The sequence below is a fragment of the Alligator mississippiensis genome, chromosome 7, assembly GCF_030867095.1.
Source record: "Alligator mississippiensis isolate rAllMis1 chromosome 7, rAllMis1, whole genome shotgun sequence".
Classification (NCBI taxonomy): Eukaryota; Metazoa; Chordata; order Crocodylia; family Alligatoridae; genus Alligator; species Alligator mississippiensis.
The window spans coordinates 24,305,034-24,319,371 of record NC_081830.1 but is presented as its reverse complement, the minus strand read 5'-3'; the positions used below and the strand labels follow the sequence as shown (position 1 = coordinate 24,319,371).

Genomic DNA, 14,338 nt, shown 5'->3' with positions numbered 1-14,338 from the left:
ACAGCTCCATTCTTTGCTGATAGCAAAAGGTTTCACAAGGGTATTGTTGTATTATTTTCCGCAAAATAATTTGAAGTAAGCAACAACAACAAGCCCCCTCACATTTCCCCCTTGATTTGATAGTAAAAGCCAGTTTAATTTATTTGTGTGTATTACAAGAGGTTGATGATCTCATATCTTGCAGAAGGTAGGGATCACCCATCCTTGATGACATTCAAACCTCTCTTTGTCACTCAATTTTACAGCGTTGGAGCATTCCTGTATCCTTTGCTACACCTATATGTTCAGATGATAGTGTTTGCTAGAAAGATAATCTGTAAGGTCCCTTCCAGGCCCTAACAACTATGAAATGCTTTACACCACCAGCACCATCTGGTGAGAAGGCTGCAACCCTTTCTTTCAGATTCAGAGCTGGCCACCATTGTCAACACTTTCATAACCCAGAGAAGAGACTGCTGCAATGTGTTATATGTGATTCTGCCTTTGATGACTGTCCAGAAGCTGCATCTGGTGAAAACAAGGGAGGCCTACTTTCTGATGTGAGTGCCTCACCAGGGGTACATTACTTCACTGCTCCAGGGCTTGCACTAACTTCCAGCAGCTATCTGGGCACAATTCAAGGCACTAGTTTTGATTTATAAGACTCTTCAAAATCTGGGTCATAGGTATGTAAAGGAACTACTTTCTCCCTTATACCCAGTCTTGATACTTAGGGTCCATCAAGAATAATCTGTTGATCTGCAGGGCTTTATAACCATTTATAACACTTCCTTCTGATGTGCTTAAAAGCATCTTTGGTGTGCTATGTGTATTTTAACATGTGTATAACATCTATTCATTTGTTAAATCTTTACCAAGTATTCATAAATCTTTTAACATGAAACATGACCAAACTTTTGATACGGGAGTCATTAGGTTCCACTTTGTATTACATTTACTGTTTCTGAATAATACATTCCACCATGAGTGGTGCCGCTAAATTAGTGAGACTCTTCAAAAAAAATGAAGGGTATGGTGGTAAGTACCATACTTCCAAGTATCTTTTGACATGGCATGAGGGAGGAGCGCGAATAAAACCTGCTTGGAAATATCAGTTTAAATATTAATCTATCTTGCTTGAGTTGGATTAGGATTTGAGAGACAAGCTATGTAGCATTAGAGCATGGTATGGTGATAGAGTTAGGGTGGATAAATACCACCTGGCCTCATGACTTTGTAGAAAAACAGTGAGGAAGTACAGCTGCTCTGCTGGCCATTAATGCTTAATTCCCCTGTATGAAAAATGAAGTTTACATAAACTAGCGATTTGCAAATGATTTGTTAGTATCTAGTTTAATGAGTGAGTTAAAGCTCTGTAAATATTTGCAAATCGGGATTTGGAATTGGCTTATAATGCTTGCAAGCAATGGAATTTCTAATTTACTTATCAATGTAAACATTCATTTAAACCTGACGTTAATACTAGTTTATGTAACTTTACTTCCTGAGAAAGCAGTGAGATTTACAGTCACATGTGCCCTTAATGTGCAATCTGGACACTTACACACAACTAAAATGTGGCCTGGATCCATAAAGCCAATCTAAACAGCTGTACACAGTGCCTCACTGAACTGCTTGGGTTATGGGTTGAGTGTAATGGGCCACTCACATTGATACTGAAGCCCAGGGGCTTCTGGGTGAGGATCTGATTGCAGAATTGATACTGAAATGTTTAAATTGAGGAACTAAATCAGAGGTGATATACCTATTGCACAGAGTACTGGATGAGAGTCAGGAAACCTGGTTTTCTGTTCTCAGCTATGCTACTGGCTTCCTTACACTAGCCACTTGGTCACTCTGTAATTTCCCTTTTGTACTTTGTCCTGGGGATGTGGCATGCAAGCTTTTGATTTGCATGTGCTTTGCCTAATTCAGTAGGGCTGCAATCTAGCATGTCATTTGTAGGTGCTATTATATAACAGATAAGATCAATAACTATACGATATGGTGGTTATTTTAATTTTGATGGACTGTTTTTCTTAGTTTCCTCATAAACAGCTTCATTTAAAATAAACAAAGAAACAAACATTTTTTTAAATGTCCCAGTGGGGAAAAAAAAACCCTGACATCTTGCCCCATACACAGTTTTCTGATGTTCAGTGCCTGACTCTTTTTCTGGGCACCAAAAGAAATCTTTCATACAGCAACTCTTGGTGTCCTTGTATATTTTTTCCCTGTTGCAGTATAATGCATTTCAATCTTATGTCATACATAATCCATGTAACTGAAATATACAGCTACTTTTGATATATTTTAAACATTACCATCTTTGCAAAGGGAAATCATTCTTGCCCAGAGATGCTGCCTTTTAAATTAAAAGACTAATAGCTAATATGGTGTTGTTAAAATAAAAAAAGGGATAATGGAACACTGGTGGCATTTAATAACAACTGGATTTGGTGACACTTGCCCTGAAGGTTTTTGATTTATGACTTGTGAGGGCTGTCTTTGAAGTTTGTGATGAATAGTTAAAATAATTACATCTATATAATATGTACTTTCTCAGACATAATAGACAAATTTCTTTTCAATTTTATTTTTTTGTTGCAGGAACTAAATTAAATTTAACCCATCATTTTACCAGGATTTGTCAGAAATGACTCATAAAAGAAGAATAAAGGCTTTGGGATGCCTCTATAGACCAGCACTCCTACTTTTCTTCAGCTGGATTACATTGATGTCCTGCTAAAGTTAACATGCCTGAAAAAATGCAGATATGAATACACCTCAAAGTTTGGATAAATTGGACAACAATTTCAAGGTGCTTCTTGTCATTTTTATGCCCCATCTAGTTTTTTGTTGCAACAGATAGGAATTGCCTTCCCTTTTTCCATTTTGGAAATAGTTTTCCTTATGTATGTCCTGCCACTTCCTGAATTTAGCTTGGCAGAAAATGGTCTCTGAAACCAAGAGCAAGCTGTACTCTATAAATAGATTTGCACAGAAAAACTTTCCCTATGCTATCTGAAATCAATTGGGAGTGATACGCTTTCTGCTTTAATGACAAATTGGAAGCTCTGCTGAGGATCAAGAATTTGGGTCAAGTTTCATTAGTTTGAGTGATCCCAGAGTAACTTATTGTGTCTGGCTTTGATTTGGGAATCCTGGTGGCTTTGGCTAACTGTGTTTTAACCTCCCTGTTTAATGCAGATTTTGAATAGGAATCTGAAAAGCATGGCAAGGAGGAACATATAGGTCCCTAAGTAGAATTCAAAGGTCAAGTGCTCTTGGGTACACTTGGAGATGCTCTGGGGTCTGTGGTTAAACGGTCATCTTCAATTTTTCCTTATCCCTCCATTTTCTTCTATGAGAATAATACTTAACTGCCTCCTAATACTGCTGTGAAGTTTAATTTACCTAATGTGTATGAAATGCTTTGAGATCATTAGATGAAATAAGCTTTTTATATGCAAAGTGGTTGTGGTATGATTTGGCCTCTCATGCATCTGTGTTGACACCAGTGATCAAGGAAATGAAAAAAGGTCTGTGTGCAACTAAGCAGCTCCCTAAGATCTAGGCAAGTCAGAGATTTGGAAGGGAGCTATTGATTTGCTGTTATTGAGGAGAGTGAGTGTCCACAAAGACAAAAAGGTGTGCTGGGTGTTGTATAAAATAAGCCTGTCAAGATGTCCATATCACAAGCACAATATTCCACTTGGTTAGTTTTGCTCGGAGTGAGCAAAACATCTCAGGCTTCCCAGGTAAAGACAGGATGATATACTGAGAACATCCAGAGCCATCCTTGTAAAAATAAATAAATAAATAAATAAATAAATAAGTATGTTTATTAAAATAGTGTTGAAAACAGCACTTTGTAATTAAAAAGTAAGTAATGACTCATCCTAGTAAAAGAGACTCTGCTCTGGACTTGTGGCTGGATAATAATGGTTAGCTGTCTCTGTCTCAGTCCATTACTTTCTCCAGCTGTTTATTGTCTTATTATAGCAGCTCAGTAAATTAGTCGGTGTTCTTGTAACCTCTGGGAGACCCACTGCAGGTCATGTCTTTAACTACAGTGAGCGAAAACTGCAGCTGTTAGATACTATGTCAGTTTTGATGCTTCAAAGTGAAGAGTTAATGGCAACAAGAGGGGAATTACCTTGAAACTGGACACCAGTTTATTTTTTTCCTATCCCTGTTCTACAGGGGAGCTGGCACCAATATAGATATGAAAGAGGGTACTCAACTGAAGAGCTCCATTGACCCAACCCAGATCCATGGATCTTGTTTTAAATTTACAATTTGTTATACAGTCTCCATTACTATAATATTCATACCTCCCTGCCTTTCCTGCAGGCGGATATCTATATGAATGATTGTGAAGTACTGTTAACATTATGTAATGGAGAACTGGAACACAGATGATCAGGTTTTTCAAAGAGATTTAGGTGCCTAAGAATAAAAAAAAAAAAAGCTACAGATGCTTTTGGAAAATCCTGCTAAGCAGGTTTGGTACCTAACTCCTATGAAATTCCATATTTATGGGAGACCAAAGGTGAGTCTACTGCCACTACCACATCATGGATAAATCATGTTGCCTTATTGTGCCTATTTCCCAGCCTGTAAAAGGGAATCTAGGTACTGATGTCCTTTGTAAAGACCTCTAATGAAAAGTAAATATGCTGAGAGGAGTTTGGGTAGGTGAGGGGCAGTGAATGCCACATTAATTGGTCTGAGCATATTTTTAAAAAATCATCAGAAGTAGACTTTGCAACTATTTTGAAAAGAAAATTGCAACAGAGTAAGAGAAGGAAGGAATCCTTGTAGATGGTTGTTGCATCTACAGCTTATGTATTGATATTTAATGATCAAAGTGTCTATGATGATAGACCTCTAGCAAGGACTTCTCAAACAGAAAAACTATTTACTTAATAGTGCTACTGATCGGTATATCGATCTGCAAGTCCCTGTTGAATGCAGAGCGGTTGAAGGAACTGAGGACAGGCATGAGCTAAGGAGATTTTGATTTTGTTACTAGCCCTGCAGCTTTTGTCATCTGGGGAAAGTCAGTTCTTCTCTCTGTGTTTCTCTAACTCTTGTCATCTGTTATCTATTTAGTTCATAAGAAGCTTGACCCAGAGACTATTTATGATATCAAGGATTTAGTGCAGTGGGGGGGCCTGATCTTATTTGGTACCCTTATAATACAACTCATAGACAAAGTAGAAATCAGAAAGATGCTTCGTGTGTTTCTTTTCCCCCAGTTCCTTGTGTTTGTGGGTTGAGGAGGAAGCACCCTCGTAGCATGATTACAGCAGGCAAGAAGGAAATGCAGAAGCGTAGACACGAGCATATTCAGGGCTGCAGAGGCTGAGGTGCAGTATGAAGCCAAAACCTGGGAGGAGAGGAGAATTGCAGGCTTCCAGATGCCAAGATGCTGTAAAAGGGAACTGATATAAGGAGGGGCAGAGCTGCTAGTTTCCTAGACCTGTAAGTCATCTGCACCCGAGTCTGCTATGTGTGCAGCAGGAGCCTGGGGACAGGGGACGGACAGATTGCTTGGGGGACCAGCTGGTGCAATAAGGCACTAGAGAGACTAAGCAGGCTACAGAGTCAAACATCTGTGCAGCCTGCAGAGCGAGGTAGGGAGGGGTAAAGGGGCTGGCAGAGAATCAAGGCAGAGGCACCACTTGGCGAGGAACAACTGCTCCTTTTTGTCCACCCTTTTATGTACGCTCTTTAGTACAAGGAAGCAAAGCAGCAGTGCTGTTGCTGCAGATCAGAAGGGACGCAGGTGAGCTGAGCATCAGGTGGCAGGACTTGCCAGAGAAAGGAATATTTCTGAGAGCAACAGGATGCAGCCATAACCCGCCTCCAGGCTGCCAGCCTGCCTATAATCAGCAGCTGAAGTGCTTGCCACAGGCTCTGCAGCAGGCCCCCTGAAAACGCTGGAAATCTTCTCTGCACCCTGCCCCTCTGTCTGTCTGATCTAGAAAATACTATTCCTTTGACTTTGCTTCCAGTGGAGCTGGGGATTTTTTTTCCTCCACACAATTTCAGCAATAAAGGGAAGCTGAAAGGGAGCAAATGGCCTGAACCTTCTGACAAACCAGTGGGAATCAGCAATCCTGGCCCAGCAGCAGATGACTTCAGATCTGGGGATGTAAGAGGTCACATGTAAGGCTGCATAGGCTAATGGCTAGGGGTGTTGGCCTAGGACTTTGGAGATCCAGATTGTATTGCTGACTGTTTGCTACTTGGCTGGCAAGTCACTTCATCTCTTGTGCTTCCTTCCCTCTCGCACCCTTTTCTTTTTTTGTCACCTTTTATTGGGAGCTGTTTGTGGCACAGCTGGACCTGCAGCACCTAGCACACTGGGCTTCTTATCTTAACTGAGGCTACTTCTGAACAAAACAGAAGTCAGACTGTATTTAGGCTCCTAAATAAAAGTGACAAGATGCAGCAGGAAAGGCTTTCAGTAAAACTGCTTGTGCAAAAAACTTAAAATTCCCTGCAATTCCTTTCCTTAGCATAAATACTTGTCCTTGTCAACTCTGTTCCAGGAGCATATACTTCTCAGCAATATAAAGTCAGGGCCCAGCATCTTTTGTCTTGAAGCACAGATACATTTGGGACTAAACCAAACAGTATCCCCTGAAATCAGACCTGTTTGGAGGCAATGCTTGCCCACTTCTCCACCTCCTTTTGTGTGATAAGAGGCATCTGCTGAAATGAGGTGATCTGGTGATAGATTATTAACAAATGCCTGTTTTCTCTGACGTGCTTTTGATGAGGCCTTTGTGGGAGTGACATGGGGTGACTGAAGAGGGTTTGTTTGCCAGGGTTGTGTTTACAAAGAGGACAATTTATTCTTTCCTTTCTCTTTATGCATCTGACATGAAAAGCAGGAGGGAAAAAACCTCACTTGTCAATATTCCCCTTTCACGCTCTTGCAGATAAAAGCGTTTGCTCTTCATAGCTGCAGTGTTCATGTCCCAGTGGAGTAGCTGCAGAAGCTGTCATGCAAACATGGCAGAGTGGAATTGGACACTGATTCTGGAGGAGGCAAACTTTTATCACAGATCAACGAACTGGCAGCTTGGATGTACAGGCATCTTCCAGGCCGTTGTCAGGGCTTGCAATGGGAGGAATGCTTCATTTGCTGCTTGTTGGGTGATTTGAACAGGAATGGAAAGACCTGAATTGTTTGTTATGTTCTAGGTCCAATCTGACTCACTGCATCAGCTGCTGCATGTGGGTTGTTGGCTTTTTTTTTCCCAGGGCTTTGGTGAACTGTGAATTCATATGCCATAAATTCATCATCTCTGAATATAAGCAGCTATTTCCAGAACATCCTGCAGGGCTGTCTTTTATTATGACCCATTGTAAAACCTGATGGCCTAAGTACTGTAAACAATGAAAGGTCTATCTAATAAATGGGCCCGAACTCCTTTTTAGAGCTTGTCAGAGATATTAGATCTGCAATTCAGGGTAGAGGAAAGTTGCTTTTATTAGGACACTGAAGTGGGAGACAGGAATTTTGGTATCAATTTTTGGTTTTGCTACAGATTTGACATGTGATCCTGGACAGGTCACTTATGTTTTAGATGAAAATCTTGGCCTAAATTATTTAAGAGCTTCAAGCCCATATTCAAAAGTGACTTAAGGACTTGGGAGCCTCATATTGAAAGCCAAAGCCATTTAAAGTTTTGAGTCATTTTTGAAAATGAGGTTGAGGCTCCTAAATCATTTAGATGCTTGTGAAAATGTTATACTTCATCTTTGCATGCCTTCCTCCTCAGCCTTTATCCTGTCCTGTTCAGATGAAACTCTTCAGGACTGGGCTATAGTTTTTTATGTGTATGCATAGCACCTAGGTGCAAAGGGGCTCTTACCTGTCTGTAGCAGAGGCAAACACTGAACCTGGCTCTTCCAAGTCCTCATTCAGTGTCCTGTCTTCATCATGACCCCTTTTCTCTGTTTGCTTTGCTCAGTGTAGGTTGCATGAGATCTTTGTAGCAGATATTTAATCAGCCTGGAGCAGGGAGCATTTAGCTTTGGTGTCCTACAGAGGTTTTGAACAGTCCTCAGTTTTTTCTCTCTGTGCTGCTGAAGTCTCTCCGGTCCCTTATGGCCAGTGACATGGGTAGGAAAGAATAAATTAGCTCTGTCAAATTTGTCATGTTTAAAATACAGTTCAGCTGGTGTAGTTTGAGGAAAGAGCTGTTCCATTGTTAATTTGGGCAGGAAGGTATCTCTAACGATGCTTGGGACATGCCAAAGTGCTATAAGATCAAGTTTGTGTCCTATGGAGATGCAAGTAATAAAATGCCTACTCTGTGAATGGCCTTTGGCCACCCTTGGTGAGATGAGCAGTCCATCTCCGAGTCAGTACACCAGTGTTTTGATCAGTCCCAGCACAGCACTCCAACTAACACATCAACTCTCTCCCCCAACTCCCCTTCAGTGATGTAACTTAACCAGTACACTAACTTTTTCAAACTTGCCAAGGTTTGGAAATTTTAAGTCTATCTGTCAACACGTGCTAATTGAGCCTACATACACAGATGGCATCCACTCCCCATTGGAAAATGTTCCAGTATTCCTGGAGCAGAGCACAGTGGAGAGTGTGTGCATATGTGCGGGAGTGTGGGGGTGGCAGGGAGTTGCCTTTGAATATTGTCCGTATAAAGAATCTGAAAAGTATGTATGTGTGGTTAATCCAGACCTTTGAGTGTGTATTAGTATTGTTTTACAACAGTGTCTAGCTCTACAAACAATAGTTGTGCTATGTGTCATGCAGATTTAAATGCGCTGAACCCTATTCCAGGATGTCATAGTAATAAGGTGATGCCTTGGACTTTAATGTTTGCAAAGAGCAAATTTCACATTGAATCCCGTTGCCAAATCAGCATGGTACAGGAGGCAAAATTTGTGCCTGTTCCACTCTGAGAGTTGATGAGTGCTTCACTTGGAAATGCTTCAAAAAATTGAATGCTTCAGCCATGGACCGATGCAGAGCCCACTGCCTCACTCCCCAGCTGGAGTGTCAGTGTGCGTTGTCTTATGTGCTCCACCTCCACTTTTCCAGAGGCCCCCTTGCCCACCTCCACCCCGCTGGAACTGGAGGGGCACTCCGGGAGAGCAGCAGTGCAATGAACCGGAAAGTGCTCACTGACAGTCTGTTCTGCTCACTGCCACTGAGCACTCAGCACCCTCCTGTCCTGTACCCTCCCCCCTCCCCCACCCCAATCTCCCAGGGGCTGCATCCTGTGGCCAACAGCTACTGTCAGGACTCTGCGCCCCTGCTTGTCTTCGATTCACCAAGAGTTGTACAGCAGCATATGTGGAAGCATCCCCAGTACTACGGTTGTGTTGTGCAAAATGCTTGTAGGATGTGCTGCGCTGATGATTTGAATTTGCTGGGTGAACTACAAGGTCCCCCAGCAGCAGAGTTCTTGAGGATCATGTGAGCTCTGTCTGGTTGCAGGACTAACCCCAAAGGGCCAAAATCTATAGTACTTAATGAAGCAAATATCTCAGTGAACTCAATAAGTGTTTTGTTCTTTTAAGCACAGTGATAGTGTTCCCAAAGGTATTGGAAGTAATCATGGCTTAGTGTTTTTAAGTTTTTGGCTCCTGTTCTGTCTTTTGTATCATTCAGGTTCTGTTTTCCTCTCTCCTTATACCCTGACAAATGAAAGCGATTCATCCACTGCTTTCTTTTTCTGCAGTTGCTGTCTCTCTTACAGCTGACCTGTGTGCTCTCCCTGCAGTCTAATCTGCATAGATCCCCCAAGGTCAGCCTGATTTGAATAGAGCTTTCCAATTGTTGCAAGGCCCTTCTGCGTGTGTTGTAGTAAACAAAGAAGTGCATCGCCCAGAAACAACCGTGCTGGGGTAATTGAGTTAGCCGGGACCTGTGTTTAGTCTGCAGGGGATGAGGGATCTGCGCTTTATAACGTGATTGTTTTCCAATCGTGTAATAAGTGGGATTGTTTAAAGCTGTCAGTTAACTCATTCTACAAGGTGAGCATGAACAGACTTGATTGTGTTAGCTTGAATAGCCACTTTTCCTTTTAGTGGAGTTACCCAAGTCCCGGTAATAATTTGAATAGGTATTTTTAATCTGTTAAACCCATCGGTGACCAAGAAGGCAGGCCCTTTAGGGGATGCAAGGCAAAGCTCCCGTGCACATAGCCAACTCACCCATTCCTGCAACTGGCTTAAGTTCCATCCATGCAAATTGATGCCTCATGGCTCTTCGTCCTGTTGGCATGAGGGTTTTCTCCAGTATCTGTAACTGGTTACTCATTAATTGTAACTGGGACAAATCCCTGAGGCTTGATTTGTGGAAAAAATAAAAGGGGCATGCAGTTACTAAGGCTTCTTCTGTGCATGGGCTGAAAAACTGGGTTTCATCTGCAAGTCTTGATTTAGGTAATAAGGTCCTAGATGCACAAGAAGTGCCCCTGGAGACAAAACAGTGGTTCGTTTGTGGAGAAGTTTTTGTAGCGTAAGATTTTTTGTATGTCTCTGTCAGAGCAAAACAGAGGGTTTGAACATCACTTATCTGTTTCATAGTATTTAGTTACACTTGAAAGGGCATGTCCAGATGTGCAGTTGCCATGCTTAATGGGATAAACTGCTGAAGTGCAGTGATCATAAAAGGTGTTTTGCTTTGTTTTCCAAAGGCTACTCAGGAGAATATGATCATGTATGCTTGTGGATGCTGGGAGGATCTGATGTCAACATTAAAAACTGATGGAGAAAAGAGAGAACCAAGCTGATCAAGTTGGAAAAAATTGCATATCCCAAGACCTCTTCCACTGGACTCGTAAGTAAATATCAGCTTTAAAATGTAGCCCATTTCCAGGAAATGCCCTCTATTGTTACTCTCCTTACCTGCAAAAATTACTTCAGCAAATTGTTCCTTTTCCCCCCACTCAGGGTCTGTGCCATAAGGTGGCCAGCCATCATGTGCCATCCTTGCAGAGTGAACTTAGAGGATGAGCAACTAGGTCAGAGCAGCAAGATTAAGTCTGTCTTGGTGTTGATAGCTAGACTGAAAAGTCATTCCTGAGTAGCTGTGTCCTTGAGTGTGCCATGCTTCTCTGCATATTCCCAGGGGCATCTTTGGGATGCAACAAGTCGGACTGCTCCATGATTCTGTCCTCTAGAACTGTAGGATGCATTTGCCTGTGCTGGGTGCCACCTCTCTAAGCACTGGAATGGGTTACTTAGAGAGGTGCTGGAATCTCCATCCTTGGAAATTTTTAAGACCTGGCTTGACAAAGCCACAGCTGGGATGATCCAGTTGGGGATGGTCCTGCTTTGAGCAGGGGGTTGGGTTAGATGACCTCCTGAAGTCCCTTCCAACCCTCGTCTTCTACGGTTCTATGCATGTGCTGTTCTCCTCTGTGTGTTCCTACTTGTAGGGGCATCTTTGTGATGTAACAAGTAGGACAACTCTATGACACTATCCTCTAGACCAGGGGATTTCAACCTTTTTGGGTTAATGTACCCCCATGGCCGGTTGAGAAGGCAGGCCTCCCCTGGTGGCCAGACTAGTGGAGCAGGGGAGGCTGATCAGCAGCGAGTGTGCCAGTGGCACAGCAGCGGTACCTGCTGCTGAGTACCCCCAGGGGTATGCGTACCCCTGGTTGAAAACCCCTGCTTTAGACTTGTAGGATGTATTCATCTGTACTGCTGGATGCAGGAGGAAACTGGGGTTATTATGGAACCATTCTTTCCAGAAAATATTGCTTTGTCAAAACAAACTTTCCTTGGAAATGCACTGTTTTCAGGGAAGCCTTTCCCACCAGTACTTGCTCAAGCACTCTCTCTATTTTAAAATACCATCCTGCACTGGGATTTGGATTTTGCTATGCTAACAGGAAAGGGAAACTTGATGTAAAGGTGGTGAAAAGCACTATAAGACAGCTAGTTATCTTGTTTAGATATTGGTAGCAGGTCTCACATGAATAATTGCCCATGCACAAATGCTGCATACTTGATATTTACCTGTGTGTGTTATGAGTGTCTGTTAAATACGTGTGATAACCCATCAAAATGTGCACAGCCTGCTTCTCCCTTTCCTTTACCTGGATTGCTCTCTGGAATTTTACATCACGGCAGTGACTTGGAGTGAATAAACTCTATTGAGGGGGAAGAATCCATTCTGGTCTGCTGTCTCCCACAGGAATCCATCTGGTGCTTTTGCCTCGATGTGACCTACAGAAATATCTTTTGGCAGGCAATCAACTGCAATTTCTTCCATTATAAAGTGTGTAGGCTCTGTCCTGTCAGGAATTTAAACCTTAAATATATTTAAGTTGCCAGAGAATGCATAGGGCTTCTTTTGAAGGGGGTTGGTGTGCTTTCTTTGGCCATAAATTCAATGCCATATGTCAGTCCTGTCAAAAACAATATGGACCTGATTACAAAATGAAATAATTGTTTTGTTTTACCATGAACTCTAAGTTTGTCCTGTCAGAAATGTATTACTACATAGGTTTGCACTGCCAGGAAATGCCAGTGTAAGCTTTCCCTAGAGTACTGAAGATCCAAGCTCTGTATTTCTTAGAATCAAAATGCTGCAAGTGCAGATTAGAAGGGCCAGCAAATAAGCAGACCTGGTTCTCTTTTGTAGCATGTGTGCTCAGGGGGGCTGTCAAATAGCAGTTGCGGAAAATCAGTTGCTTTTTCCTCAGCTTGACCCATTGCTGTGAGATGGTTCACTGTCCTTCTTCTTTATTTCTCAACTTCAAACTTCAGCTCTTCCTTCTGATTCTGCAGTTCCTACTATTGTTGCAAGCCTGGGACTTGTTAGAGCTCAAAATGGCCTCTAACAGTTGTTGCAGGGAATAGCAGAGTATCATTCCCGTAAGAAGCACCCATTTCTGATCCAGTGCAGAACCAAGTCTGCTCTACCTAGACAGAAAAAGCTTTACTTGGAAAAAGAGGATGACCCAGAGCACAAGCTTGTATCTGGAAAAGCTGGATCCACACTAACTTTCTGTTTGAATTTGGTACGTTTTCCTGCATCTCTGTAACAGGGGATACTAGCATTTTTCCTGCCTCTCAGAATCTGTTCAAGATTGAGGTGTTCAGAGGCTGTAGCAATGGGCACTGCAAATGCATCATTGATAAATCCTGCAACTATTCTGTGCCTGTAGAGAGCTCTGACTTTCAGCTGCATATTGTTTAGGTTCAGGAATGCTCGAAAGGCTCACTGTGGGCGTGGTGTTAAATGGTCCTCATTTAGGGCCACATTGCGTTTCTTTGGCATAGAGACATTTTTCATAGGAGATTTACAACTCTTTCAAGTTGATGTTGGGCAATCAATGTCTTTGCTGCCCCCAGCCAAACTCTACCTATATTTTCACTGCTACATAAATTCTCACCGTATCTTTTCTGCTGTAGATCCAGGGTAGGAACATGCGGTCCAGGTTTCCACTGCCTTTACACATTGTCCAGTTGATGACAATGGATGTAAAAGTCTGCTGAACTGGGATTGTAGCATTTTGTACCAACTTATAAACAAATGAGGTTTCAGGGCAAGTTAAAATCAGACAGATTGAGTCCACCATCCGGTCACAGGCATGTTCCAATATAGCTCAGTTTAGTTCTGACAATGGGATTTGTTTGCAGCTCTGAGCAATAGAGTGGAGCAAGCAACCCTATCTATAGGAAGTTCATCATCCTGTGTTCAGTACTTCCCTTGGAATGCCCTTTGCAGTCTCCGTGAACAAATCATCCCTGGACAAATAGGGAAATAGTTTATGAAAGCTTATAAAAAAATGGCCTGGAAAACTAAGTTAGAAGTGATCATCTGACTTCATGATAGCCCTTGCCACAGCATTTCACTAAACTATTTATTTAGAGAAAAGAATTGCTGCTTGTCAAAGGTCTGATCCAGCTTCTACTGAGGCCAATGAGAGTTTTGCACTGAAATTAATACGAATTAAATCATGCCAGTGCTTGAGACAATCTGCTGGCAGAAGTAGATGCAGTGGGGGGCACAGAAGATAACTTATTCAGATATTTGAAACATTTTAATATCATTGTTTTCTTCTATGGGGCTTTATAGATGTGTGTGAATGTTCACATGTCCACACACTCTATCTAGACCAATGGACCAAATTTAATTGAGCACCATATACTTGCAACTGCATCCAAAGTGGGTGGGCACTGAAGCACTCAGCCCTTCTGAAAAAAAATCCAGTGCAAACACCCAAATTCCCACAAATATGGGAATGTGATTAATAAATTCAAAGACAAACCTCTTCTCACCACTATCCCCAGCTACCGTGTATGTGCCAGCTGTGACGGGGGGCAATCTCCCAGGCCTGGTCAC

The 14,338-nt window shown here is 42.2% G+C and overlaps 1 long non-coding RNA gene across 1 annotated transcript in view; it reads left to right on the top strand.

Moving 5' to 3' along the window:
- Positions 1–2,595: 2,595 nt before the first annotated feature.
- LOC132251705 (uncharacterized) overlaps positions 2,596–14,338 on the top strand; it is a 109,841-nt gene continuing 98,098 nt past the window's right edge. The window contains exons 1-2 of the long non-coding RNA XR_009463647.1: positions 2,596–2,800; positions 10,674–10,816. This is a non-coding gene — a long non-coding RNA (uncharacterized LOC132251705). The remainder of the gene's footprint in view (positions 2,801–10,673; positions 10,817–14,338) is intronic.